Below are 12,290 nucleotides of genomic sequence, written 5' to 3'. Positions count from 1 at the left end.
GTTCCACAACATCCCATACGGGACAAGGGAGACTTCTCTCATATCAATGAGTGCACCCCGATTCATATTTAGCTCAATGATATTGTTTTATCGCCGAGTCCGAACGGCGTGTCATAAGACACCACTTGTGGAGAAGTTTTTCAAGGCTGAAATACTCAGGAAATGTCGCCAACATTACTGAGGGGTATTTTGTTGCCTGGCCGGGGAATCGAACCACCGACCTACTGCGTGCAAGGCGGGCGTGCATACCATTGCACCACGGTGGCACCCAATCTACAACACTTTGGGCCTAAAGACCCGACCACGTCTACTTTTTTCAAATATGTTATATCTCCAAAATCCTGAACCGATTTCCATGAAATTTGTAGCAAATGTTCAAGTTCTGCCGTGGCAATGTGTACTTTATGAATTTCAGAGGAGGACGGGTACCTTCCCACGCATTTCTTTCAAACGCTATATGTATATGCCAAACTTATGATTATATCGGTTTCAGCATTAATTTTGGCAGACAAGGTGGATGTGTCTCCGACCTTAGATACATATTTGGATCCAAAATATTTTTTTAAACATGATATGTCTTTAAAACTGATGACCACCCCCACTATTTCCAATAATTTTTTTCAAATCTATTGAAGAAATCCATGAAATTTTCAGAAAATGTTCAGGAACGACCCGTGTTTCAAAATGTTTTACAGTCGCTATATTTGCTAAACTTATGAATGCATCGGTTTGCAAATAAATTTTCGAAACATCGGTAGTTGCCACCCGATCAAATGTTCTTTCTTGGTACCCGACCACGGCCAGTTTTTAAGTATGTTATATCTCGAAAACTAGCGAACCGATTTTTACGAAATTTCGTGGAATTTATCGTGGTACATGTAGGCATGAATTTCGAAGGTGGCACGTTATATCCCCTATTAAGAAAAACGACATATTTACAAATTTCCTTAAATGGGGAATTTCAGCGGTCCATCAGCCATGAAAGAATAACATTAAGTTAAGCCATTGAGTAAATACTCCAGAAACCATAAACAAGTAAGACAGGGTTATAGTCGTACAGGGCCGACCATATGATACACTACTCCACTACACCTTGGCACTATTTTCCAAGGAATTTCTTTAATATGATTGCGACATATTTTAGCCGTCCGGTCATACATACATAAGTTCATATACATGGTAACATACCAGAGATATATTACATACATACATATATACGCCGTCATTAGTGGAAACGTAAGGTATTATTTTCCCTATTTTATAATGACAAATCGGGGCATTTTCGCTACATATTATTAAAACCAGTTAAAAAGTATCAGTCAGCTCTGCCGACGGAGATATACTCTCATCTTCGGACACAAAGAAAATAAGTAAACTCAGTACTTATAACGTCTCTATGGGTTTTTCTTTAAATTTTGGGCCAACTTCCCTAGAAGAATGGACTTTGACTCCCAAAAAAATTGAACCGTCGTTACAAGCAAAAAATTTAAACAATCCGAGACGAGTCCTTAAACGACACTCTTACCAAAATTTGTGTGGGAGGCACCGGAAGGAGTGTGATGTGGTCCATATTCGGACGTAATCCAAGTTTCTAATAAATAATACGATGTACAAAATTAAGTCCAAACCGGTTTCTCCCTTCGAGGGTTATCTTATTCACTAGTCAGTTTAGTTGGCGTCGCACAGTGCGAAATATGGGAACTTTAGTGGAACTTCACTCAAAAATTAAAGTACATAAAACTAATGAGATTCTTGTTCAATTCCATTGCTAAGTATCCCATGACTAATGCCTCATATTCAGTTTTGCGATTTACCCCAAGAAACAACTAGAAATGCACTTAAAAGTTGCAACTTTGTTTTACAATATTTATTTTCTTAAAAAATTTCTTCTAGCTTTGCTTAGGTAATATAGTTATACAAACAAATTGTACGTTAGTGTTCTATAGTTTTTGTTGCTATTATAATTCTCGACAATTTTTTGACTATTTGGCGTTTATAGATTTGTAATATCTAATTTAGTTTGGTTGCTATTCGTTCCCCAAAAATATGTTTTTTTTAAAAGTCTACTAAATTATTTTTTATAAGTTTTGGAAGTTTTTTAATGTATTGTGGTGAATTGCGGAATAAATCGCACATTTTTCTGAGATGTAGGCAAATATATAGACAAACCAAAAATTAGCTGCAGGTTCGCACAGGTTAGCGATATATGCGACTTTTTCAGAATGACATTGGAATATTCATATATCTATATTTTTGAAGATTTGATAGAAGAACCGGCATTAGACGTCAATGTTGGCTTCGTTTAACCCAAAATGAGTTCACCAATACTAAGAAATGTTGCTTTTAATAGTTTTATGACTATTCTTGCGAATTTCATTCACATTTTATAGAAAAAATGATCAAATTTGAGCAGTTTTCTCAGGACATCGTTAAGTACCTAAAACAAAGCATAGTTGCACCAGATGCTTTTATGTGATATACTCATTTGCAGAACCGCGTAATAAGATAAACATATCCTCAGTCAAAACGTTCAATTTGTAAAATTTATGTTATATCAATGACACTAAAATAAAAATAAAAATTTCAAAAAAAAAATTCATTTACTAACGTATGTGTATTAGGGATATAACTTTTTGCGCTTTTTTGCAAATATCAAAAATACCACTACATAGCCGTGTAGAGCATGAAAAACTATTATGAAATACGGTGTTAATTTTTCTCTATCGCGAAAAAAGTTTCCGCACCAAATGCATCGAAGTTCAGTAATGCATTTTTTAATTTTATCTGTTATAACAACATATTTGCTTTTCATTAAAATTTTTATTTTTTTGTCATCTAATTTAAAATCAATATCAAACTGTTCTGGACCATTTTGTTCTCAAATCGCGCCATTTCGGAGCATATTAGGATCTTTTGACACTATTGCAATTTTTGGTTTTTCTTTATAAACTCGTGAATTTTATGTTTATATTTTTTGTACCTATCGGACAAGAGAATATGGTGTCATTTGCAACAAATTCGCGAAAGTTACAGGCCTTTTTTAATGTCTGCCTGTGAGAATTGTATTTATTTTCTATAAATATTTATTCAAACAAAGCAAATTTAAAATTTTAAGTAGAAAAAATATCAAAAGTAATCACAGTCGGCGCGGAAACTTTTTTCACCGAATCGATCTTAGAAACGCGTTTTCATTATTAGGACAAAATTCCCCACATGGTACTGGTGTTGTATTTTTGTAGAAAACAAATACGAATCTCACAGGCAAAGCCAACAAAAACAGCCTGTAACTTTCGCGAATTCGTTGCAAATGACCCCATATTCTCTTGTCAGATAGGTATAAAAAATATAAACATAAAATTCACGAGTTTATAAAGAAAAACCAAAAATTGCAATAGTCTCAACAGTTCCTAATATGCTCCGAAATGGCGCGATTTGAGAACAAATTGGTCCAGAACGGATTGATAATGATTTTAAATTAGATTACAAAAAAATAAAAAATTTAATGAAAAGCAAATATGTTGTTATAACAGATAAAATTAAAAAATGCATTACTGAACTTCGATGCATTTGGTGCGGAAACTTTTTTCGCGATAGAGAAAAATTAACACCGTATTTCATAATAGTTTTCCATGCTCTACACGGCTATGTGGTGGTATTTTTTTGGTTATAGCCCTAATGTGTATGCTTGGGCCGAGGGGCCAAAGCAAGGATTTATGCTCTGAATTGTTTTTTAGAATATTTTATATTCAATGAAGACAAATTTTAAAGTAAAGCAAACTCGGTTGGCATTAATTACCTAACACCATTTAAATATCCCAAATGGGGTGCCCCCCTCATATTTGGGGCTATAGCAAAACGAGAATATACGTTACTAATATTTCGCAAAACGGGTTTCTACCTACGAAGAACATAAAATACCAAAATGCAAACAAATAGAATGGCAAATGTGCTTGGAATCTTTAAAATATGTTATATTGGCCGTTACCGCTTGATGGGGGCTATACCTATACGCGAACAGATATTGACAATATTTTGTACATATGTTCTCCATCCACGGAAACCCCAATATACCAATTTACAGCAAAATCGGTTGAAAAATTAACCTTATACGTAAAAACCGTCACCACCGATATGTGGGTGCTATAGGAAACCGGAGGTCTATGTGGCCCATACTTATCCACATACGACCCTCAACTATAAGAAACATTTTTGGAAAATTTAAGTAACCTACGTTCTTCACATTAAAAGTTATGAGTAAAGTTCCACTAAAGTGCCCAGATTTCGCACTGTGCGTCGTCAAAGGAAGTATGGACTTGACCAAAATAAATGCACCGTCGTAATTCAAAACGCTTCTGGAACTATCGTGTGAATAATCCTAGCGGAAAATTTTTAACTTTTTGTGGGGGTAATTAACGGAAGGGTAGACCGATATGGTCCATCTTCGAAGTTAAACTAAACTACTGCATTGTAATTTGTAACAATTTAAAAACCTTGCAATCCTTCTTTTATGATTTGACAACTTGTCTATTATGATTGCATTTTGTCTATCATGATTGCATTTTGTAAATGTAGTTCCATACAAGAAAATCACAACAAAAAAAGCATATAAGTGCCTTTTTTTGTCGTTTAGGCAGTCGTTCAGTTACACTGTGCAACATTTTTAAGGTGATTATGTGCAAACAATTCGAACTGAGGATTGAGGAACTGAGTACAGACCCAAACGACAAGAAACCCTAGTTGCGTTTTGTTGTTTCAGATACAGCCCGGATTTTATGACCCCATCTAAACATATTTAAATATTGAGTTTTTAAAGAAATTCGGGGCTATGTCTCTGAAACCAATGCGAATCTTCTTCTGACCTCTGAAGCAAATTTGTAGATGAGGACAAGAATAAAATATTTAAAGTAAAAATGTACTCGAAAAACTACATTTATTGCCTCAAATTTCAAAATATATGCAAAAATTCCACAATTTTTATACATTTCGCACCGTATCTCCAAAACCGTCAAATTTTTCTAAATATTTTCTTTTGGAAAAATATTCCCTGGATTGTAATACACAACTCTACAGTCATTGTTGTAAAATGCCTCTATGCCGTTGTTTTCAGTACATTTTTCAACGATGATTTAATAAAAATTTCAATTATGTAGTGAAATCCGAAATGCGAGAATAAACAGTTGGTGTGAACTGTGAAATACGTGTTGTAAAAGATATGATGCAAAATACCGTTGAAACAACATGAAGTAAGCATTTTAGAGTTTCAGAATGTTCTAAAGAATTGATGAGAACTTTATTTGGAAGATTTTTGCAAAAGGTTACTTGGTTCAACTCCCAATAGTTTAGCCGATACTGACCAGCGTTTAAGCAATTATGTAAAATTTTCTAAAAACATATTTCATAGATTTTGATGCCTATATGGAGTTTTTCTTATGTGGTTTTTCCAAAAAATAAATTCTACAACCCAGCAAAATTTAAAGGAAGGGGTTCCATGCGATGACGTGATTTCATGGCATCTTTTGCATTGGTTCAAACGAAGTCGTGAAAGATCCAATCTTTCCATCAGCATTTGAACCCATGCAAAGGAAGTCGTGAAAGATCCGATCTTTTCATCAGCATTTGAACCCATTCCGTCGATCCAATAGAGATAAATATTGTGTTTTTATTTATACACATTTTTCTAAATATATAAGATTAATTATTTACAATAGGCTTGATGTTGTCGGAGACTCGCAATCACACCAACGTTGGTTAAACTCTCGTCGTAATGATAATGTCATTGCAAAGCGTTGGTGAAAATGACATTCCAAAGCATTGGTGGAAATGACATGCCAAAGCATTGGTGAAAATGACATGTCAAAGCATTGGTGTAAATGACATGCTTTGAATCCAAAAATGAATAGCATATTTTGGGGTCCACGCTCATATAAAATTCATCGATGAAGATGCTAAAAAGATGACATGCCAGATCACTTTCACCCATGATTGAATGGCATCTTTGGAATCGAACATTTTGCTGGGAAGTTTACGGCTACAATATTGCTAAAGAAAGCAAGGCCAAATTTCTATTCGTTTCTAAGATAAAGGCCTGATAAATGCAAAAAACTGTAGGTTTAGCCAGGTTAAGATGAGGCCATAAAATCCGAACTGGATCTGACAGGACAAAACCCAACTAGGGTTTTTGTATTCTAAATATGTACTTTCAAAAAATGCATACTAGAAGTTGTTTGCATTTTCAGTGTTGCATGGTGTTATCTAACCGCTATGTTCATGTTAGTTTTCAAGTTTATTTTCGTAGATTGCCGAAATAGTATGTCTCCTAGAAATAAAATATATGCCAAAAATTTAATTTGGGTATTTTTCCAACAAAAGTTCACCAGCTCATTATCCAAAATATTTGGCATATTCCTTGACCAAAATTCTTACTTTGTGTAAATATTTGTCAGTATTAAACTATAACTGCGAACTCTAGCGTGGTTATGGTTACTATACACACATTTAAAACTGTGGAATTTCTGTTTATACTAGGCTGTAGCTCTGTTATCTGAGCACGTACATTAATAATTATTGGCATCTATGGAAAGTTCTTTCAAAATAACTCTGTCATAAGTTCACACTTTATTTTAAGTTTCGCGCTGACCGGACTATGGTTGCGACCTACAGAGCTAATAAAAATTCGGATAAAAATTTTGTTTTTGGTCCATTAAACCCCCTAAATATTTCTCGATCATCACCAATAACAATAGCGATCTATTCTGATGTGAAGCCGACCTCCTTTCGTGACGATCGGTCTATAATCGCGGCCTGGAGTTTGATTACAATTTATAATGGACAGGCGGACACACGGACGGACACACAACGCTATATCGCTTTATCTCGTCGATATATAAACAAGTAAAAAGTCGTTAAGTTCGGCCGGGCCGAACTTTTTATACCCTCCACCATAAAATAGTCTTAATTAAAATGGAATAATTAGGGTCCTTTTACAATTTTAGGTAGAACAACTTTTCGACAATGGTTAGACTCCTACTGCCTCCCACTATTGCTTAAATTACACTGTGAACACAAATGTTGGGGCAGAGATAATTACATTTTTAGATGAAAGCCCTTGGTGTGTGTATATTAAAAACCCCGAAGGACTGATGCGCGATGAGTCGAACTTCCGCGTTATGGCGTGATGAAGTCTTTGCAAGAGACCCTGTAAGCCATCATGAATTAGCATTATATCTTTGTTTGTTGTTTTTGTAGAGCACTTAAGCAACAGTGAACAAAGATATAAGGCTAATTCCTGATGGCCCACACGGTCTCTAACAAAAATTTCATCACGCCGTAACGCGGAAGTTCGACTCACTGCGGATCTGTCCTTCGGGGTTCATTCATATAACGCTAATTCCTGATGGCCCACACGGTCTCTAACAAAAATTTCATCACGCCGTAACGCGGAAGTTCGACTCACGGCGGATCTGTCCTTCGGGGTTCATTAACTCCCCAAGGCCTTTCTTCCCCAAGAGGAATATTTCGTGCCCCAGACTTTCACCTCCATTTTGTTGCACAGTGTTATCTAATCTAATCTAAAAAAATGTGTTCAGCTAGGTGAAAGGTACCACCTACGGGGCTATATCAAAAATCAACCTATCTTTAAATTTTTTGGCGGAAAAGTTTTATAGCTGCAAGGAACTTCAAGAGTCAAACTGAGGGTAGTTTCATCAATACAATGTAGACCCTCAAAAATGGACCCATGTTGACGAATTTTAGTGAAGAAATTTCGTGACCACTGAAAATTCCCGAAAATCGGGAGGAACAGTTATATGGGGGGATATACCAAATTATGGACCTATATTGACAATTATTTTTGAATATACAAAATTGTAGCTAAAATTCTTAAAATACCGATAATCACAGCTAGTTCGGTTAAAATTTGCAGCTAAAATTCTCAAAATACCGAAAATCGGGAGATACGGTTATATGGGGGTTATACCAAACCATGGACCTGTGTTGACGATGTTTCCTTGGAGATGTTTTATGAACACTGAGAACTTCAAATGTCAAATTACAGCTATTTCGATTAAAAACTGTAGCTAAAATTTTCAAAATACCGAAAATCGGGAGGTACCGTTATATAGGGGCTATACCAAAACATGGACCTATGTTGACGATGTTTGGTGGGGATGTTTCGTGACCACTGAGAACCTTAAATGTCAAATTACAGCTAGTTCGGTTAAAAATTGTAACTAAAATGCTCAAAATACCGAAAATCGGGAGGTACCGTTATATGGGGGCTATACCAAAACATGGACCTATGTTGACGATGTTTGGTGGAGATATTTCATGACCACTGAGAACCTCAAATGTCAAATTGCAGATAGTTCGGTTACAAATTGTAGCTAAAATTCTCAAAATACCGAAAATTGGGAGGTACCGTTATATGTGGACTATACCAAAACATGGACCTATGTTGACGATGCTTAATGGAGATATTTCATGACCACTGAGAACCTCAAATGGCAAATTACAGCTAGTTCGGTTAAAAATTGCATCTAAAATTCTCAAAATACCGAAAATAGGAGGTACCGTTATATGGGGGCTATACCAAAACATGGACCTATGTTGACGATGTTTCGTGGAGATATTTCGTGACCACTGAGAACCTCAAATGTCAAATTGCAGATGGTTCGGTTAAAAATTGTGGCTAAAATTCTCAAAATACCGAAAATCGGGAGGTACCGTTATGTGGGGACTATACCAAAACATGGACCTATGCCAATATCCTTTGGGATATAAGTTTGTTGATCACTAGGAACTCTAAGTGTCAAATTATAGCTAATTCGGTCTGCAAATGTGGCGAAGAACGTCAAAATACCTCAAATCCGGAGGTACCGTTATATGGGGGCTATACCAAAAAGTGGACCGATATAGCCCATCTTCGAACTTGACCTGCCTATGGAAAAAATACCTTCGGATGCAAAATTTCAGCGCTCTACCTCAATTATTGCGGACGCTAGAGTGATTACAACAGACGGACAAACGGACAGACGGACATGGCTAGATCGTCTTAGAATTTTATCCTGAGCAAGAATATATATACTTTATAGGGTCGCAAATGATTAGTTCGATGTGTTACAAACAGAATGACAAACTTAATATACCCTCCATACTATGGTGGAGGGTATAAAAATGTGTTCAGCTAGGTGAAAGGTACCACCTACGGGGCTATATCAAAGAATCAACCTATCTTTAAAAATTTTGGCGGAAGAGTTTTATAGCTGCAGGGAACTTCAAGAGTCAAATTGAGGGCAGTTTCATCAAAAGAATGGTCCCATGTTGACGAATTTTAGTGAAGAAATTTCGTGACCACTGAAAATTCCCGAAAATCGGGAGGTACAGTAATATGGGGGGTTATACCAAAACATGGACCTATATTGACGATTATTTTTGAATAGACCAAATTGTAGCTAAAATTCTCAAAATACCGATCATTACAGCTAGTTCTGTTAAAAATTGCAGCTAAAATTCTCAAAATACCGAAAATCGGGAGATACCGTTATATGGGGGCTATACCAAAACATGGACCTATGTTGACGACGTTTCGTTGGAGATGTTTTTTGACCACTGAGAACTTCAAATGTCAAATTACAGCTATTTCGGTTAAAAACAGTAGCTAAAATTCTCAAAATACCGAAAATTGGAAGGTACCGTTATATGGGGGCTATACCAAAACATGGACCTATGTTGACGATGCTTGGTGGAGATATTTCATGACCACTGAGAACCTCAAATGGCAAATTACAGCTAGTTCGGTTAAAAATTGTAGCTAAAATTATCAAAATACCGAAAATCGGGAGGTACCGTTATATGGGGGCTATACCAAAATATGGACCTATGTTGACGATGTTTCGTGGAGATGTTTCATGACCACTGACAACCTCAAATGTCAAATTGCAGATAGTTCGGTTAAAAATTGTGGCTAAAATTCTCAAAATACCGAAAATCGGGAGGTACCGTTATATGGGGTCTATACCAAAACATGGACCTATGCCCATATCCTTTGGGATATAAATTTGTTGATCACTAGGAACCCTAAGTGCCAAATTATAGCTAATTCGGTCTGCAAATGTGGCGAAGAACGTCAAAATACCTCAAATCCGGAGGTACCGTTATATGGGGGCTATACCAAAAAGTGGACCGATATAGCCCATCTTCGAACTTGACCTGCCTATGGAAAAAAGACCCTCGGGTGCAAAATTTCAGCACTCTATCTTAATTATTGCGGACGCTAGAGTGATTACAACAGACGGACAGATCGTCTTAGAATTTTATCCTGATCAAGAATATATATACTTTATAGGGTCGCAAATGATTAGTTCCATGTGTTCCAAACAGAATGACAAACTTAATATACCCTCCATACTATGGTGAAGGGTATAAAAATGGTATGTAACATTGGGGGTCTACAACGAATATTTCGCGGTGTTATATGAATTTTTAGCAAAACAAACTTATAATACTCTTCCAACATTGTGGAGTAGGGTATAAAAATATGATTGCTCCAACAATATTCGAAGAGCAAAATTTTCCGTATGAAGTAATGTGAGTCCAACAATCGTTTTTGTCAATTACAACAATTGTTTTTGTTATATCCAACAATAGTTTTTGTCAACTGGACAATATTATTCTCCATTTATACCCTAAACCACTATGTGGAAAGAATATTATGAGTTTGTTTTGGTAAAAATTCATGTAACACCGCGAAATATTCGTCGGAGACCCCCAATGTGGTATACCAATCTTCATATCTCGACGAGATAAAGCGATTTTGAGATGTGTGTCCCTCCGTCCGTCTGTCCATTATAAATTGTAATCAAACTCCAGGCCGCAATTATGGATCGATCGTCACGAAATTTTGTATGGAGGTCGGGTTCAGACCAGAATAGATCCATATTTTTATTGGTGATGATCGTGAAATATTTAGCTGTGAAATGGACCAAAACAAAATATTTATCAAATTTTGTAGCGGCTCTGTAGGTCGCAATAATAGTCCGATCAACGCGAAATTTTAAATAAGGTAAGACTATAGAAGAAGATGAGATGGCGATTAGATAATATTTAGAGGGTTAAATGGACCACAACTTTTGTGTGCAAATTATTAAAAATTTTGATATACAGCTTATATCTTTATTCCTGTAAGAGACATTCCGGGCAAGTAAACTATACGTGGAAGAGGAACGCTTGACCTTTCTATAGATGTTAATTGTGTTGGCGTACATGATAAGTTTACAGCCTAATATCCCTGTTATTTGTTTGTAGTGTAATCATCAACACGCTATAGGTCGCAATTATAGCTCAATAATCGCGAAATTTTGTACGAGGTAAGAGTTTAAGGGGGAAGAAAATGTCAACAATATTGGATGATGATCTGATTTTATTTAGAGGATGAAATGGGCCATGACTTTTGTATGAAAAATAAAAATATATTTTTGGTCTATATTTTATTTCCTGGAGGGCATATACCGGCAAAGTACATATGGAAAAACATTACTGACCTTTCCCCCTGATGCAAATTGCAATAATGTGTCTGCTAGATAACGGGCCAACTGCCTAATATATAATGGGTTTTGTGTAGAGAACCAGATTTTCCCATTCCCAGTTTTTGCATTATTGCAAACTACATGGTGCCCTAGCGTATTAATTGTACAATTGCCACCTTTTTTTAAATGGATTCCCCAGCCAGGCAACATCAAATTTTCAATGATGGCAAAAAACCCTTCAGTAATGTTGGCGACATTTTCTGAGTATTTCAGCCATGTAAATCTTCTCTGCAAGTGGAGTCTTAGGACACGCCTTTCGGATTTGGAGATAAGCTGTGAGTCCCACATCATTGAGCAGATATGAAACATGCTTCACTCACTCATTGATTTGAGAGAAGTCTCCCTTGTCCCTTCTGGGATGTTTGTGAAGCAATTATTATATTATTATTTAAGTTTGGTGTAAAACGGTGCCTGAATCCACAAAATTATTTCTTACATACGCTGCGCCTTAACTAACTTTAAATGAAAGGTTCTTACACCTGGGAAGTATTTTGCAAAATCCTGAAAACCTAAAATAAACCTAAAAATGTGAACTTTGACCGCGATTATTTAATAGTCCCTCCAGCGATTTTTTCTTGTTTTCGGATTTTTCTTATCTGTAAACATTGATGTTTCAGATTCCGCAAAACACTTCCCAGGTGTACTTTTATTTTCAAAACCTACGAAAATATCGTAAAGGTCAATCTTGTAGAGAATTTTTAAAGCTAC

The sequence above is a fragment of the Musca autumnalis genome, unplaced genomic scaffold (assembly GCF_047663935.1).
Source record: "Musca autumnalis isolate F117 unplaced genomic scaffold, ASM4766393v1 scaffold_4, whole genome shotgun sequence".
Lineage (NCBI taxonomy): Eukaryota > Metazoa > Arthropoda > Insecta > Diptera > Muscidae > Musca > Musca autumnalis.
Note: the sequence above shows the minus strand (reverse complement) of the source record.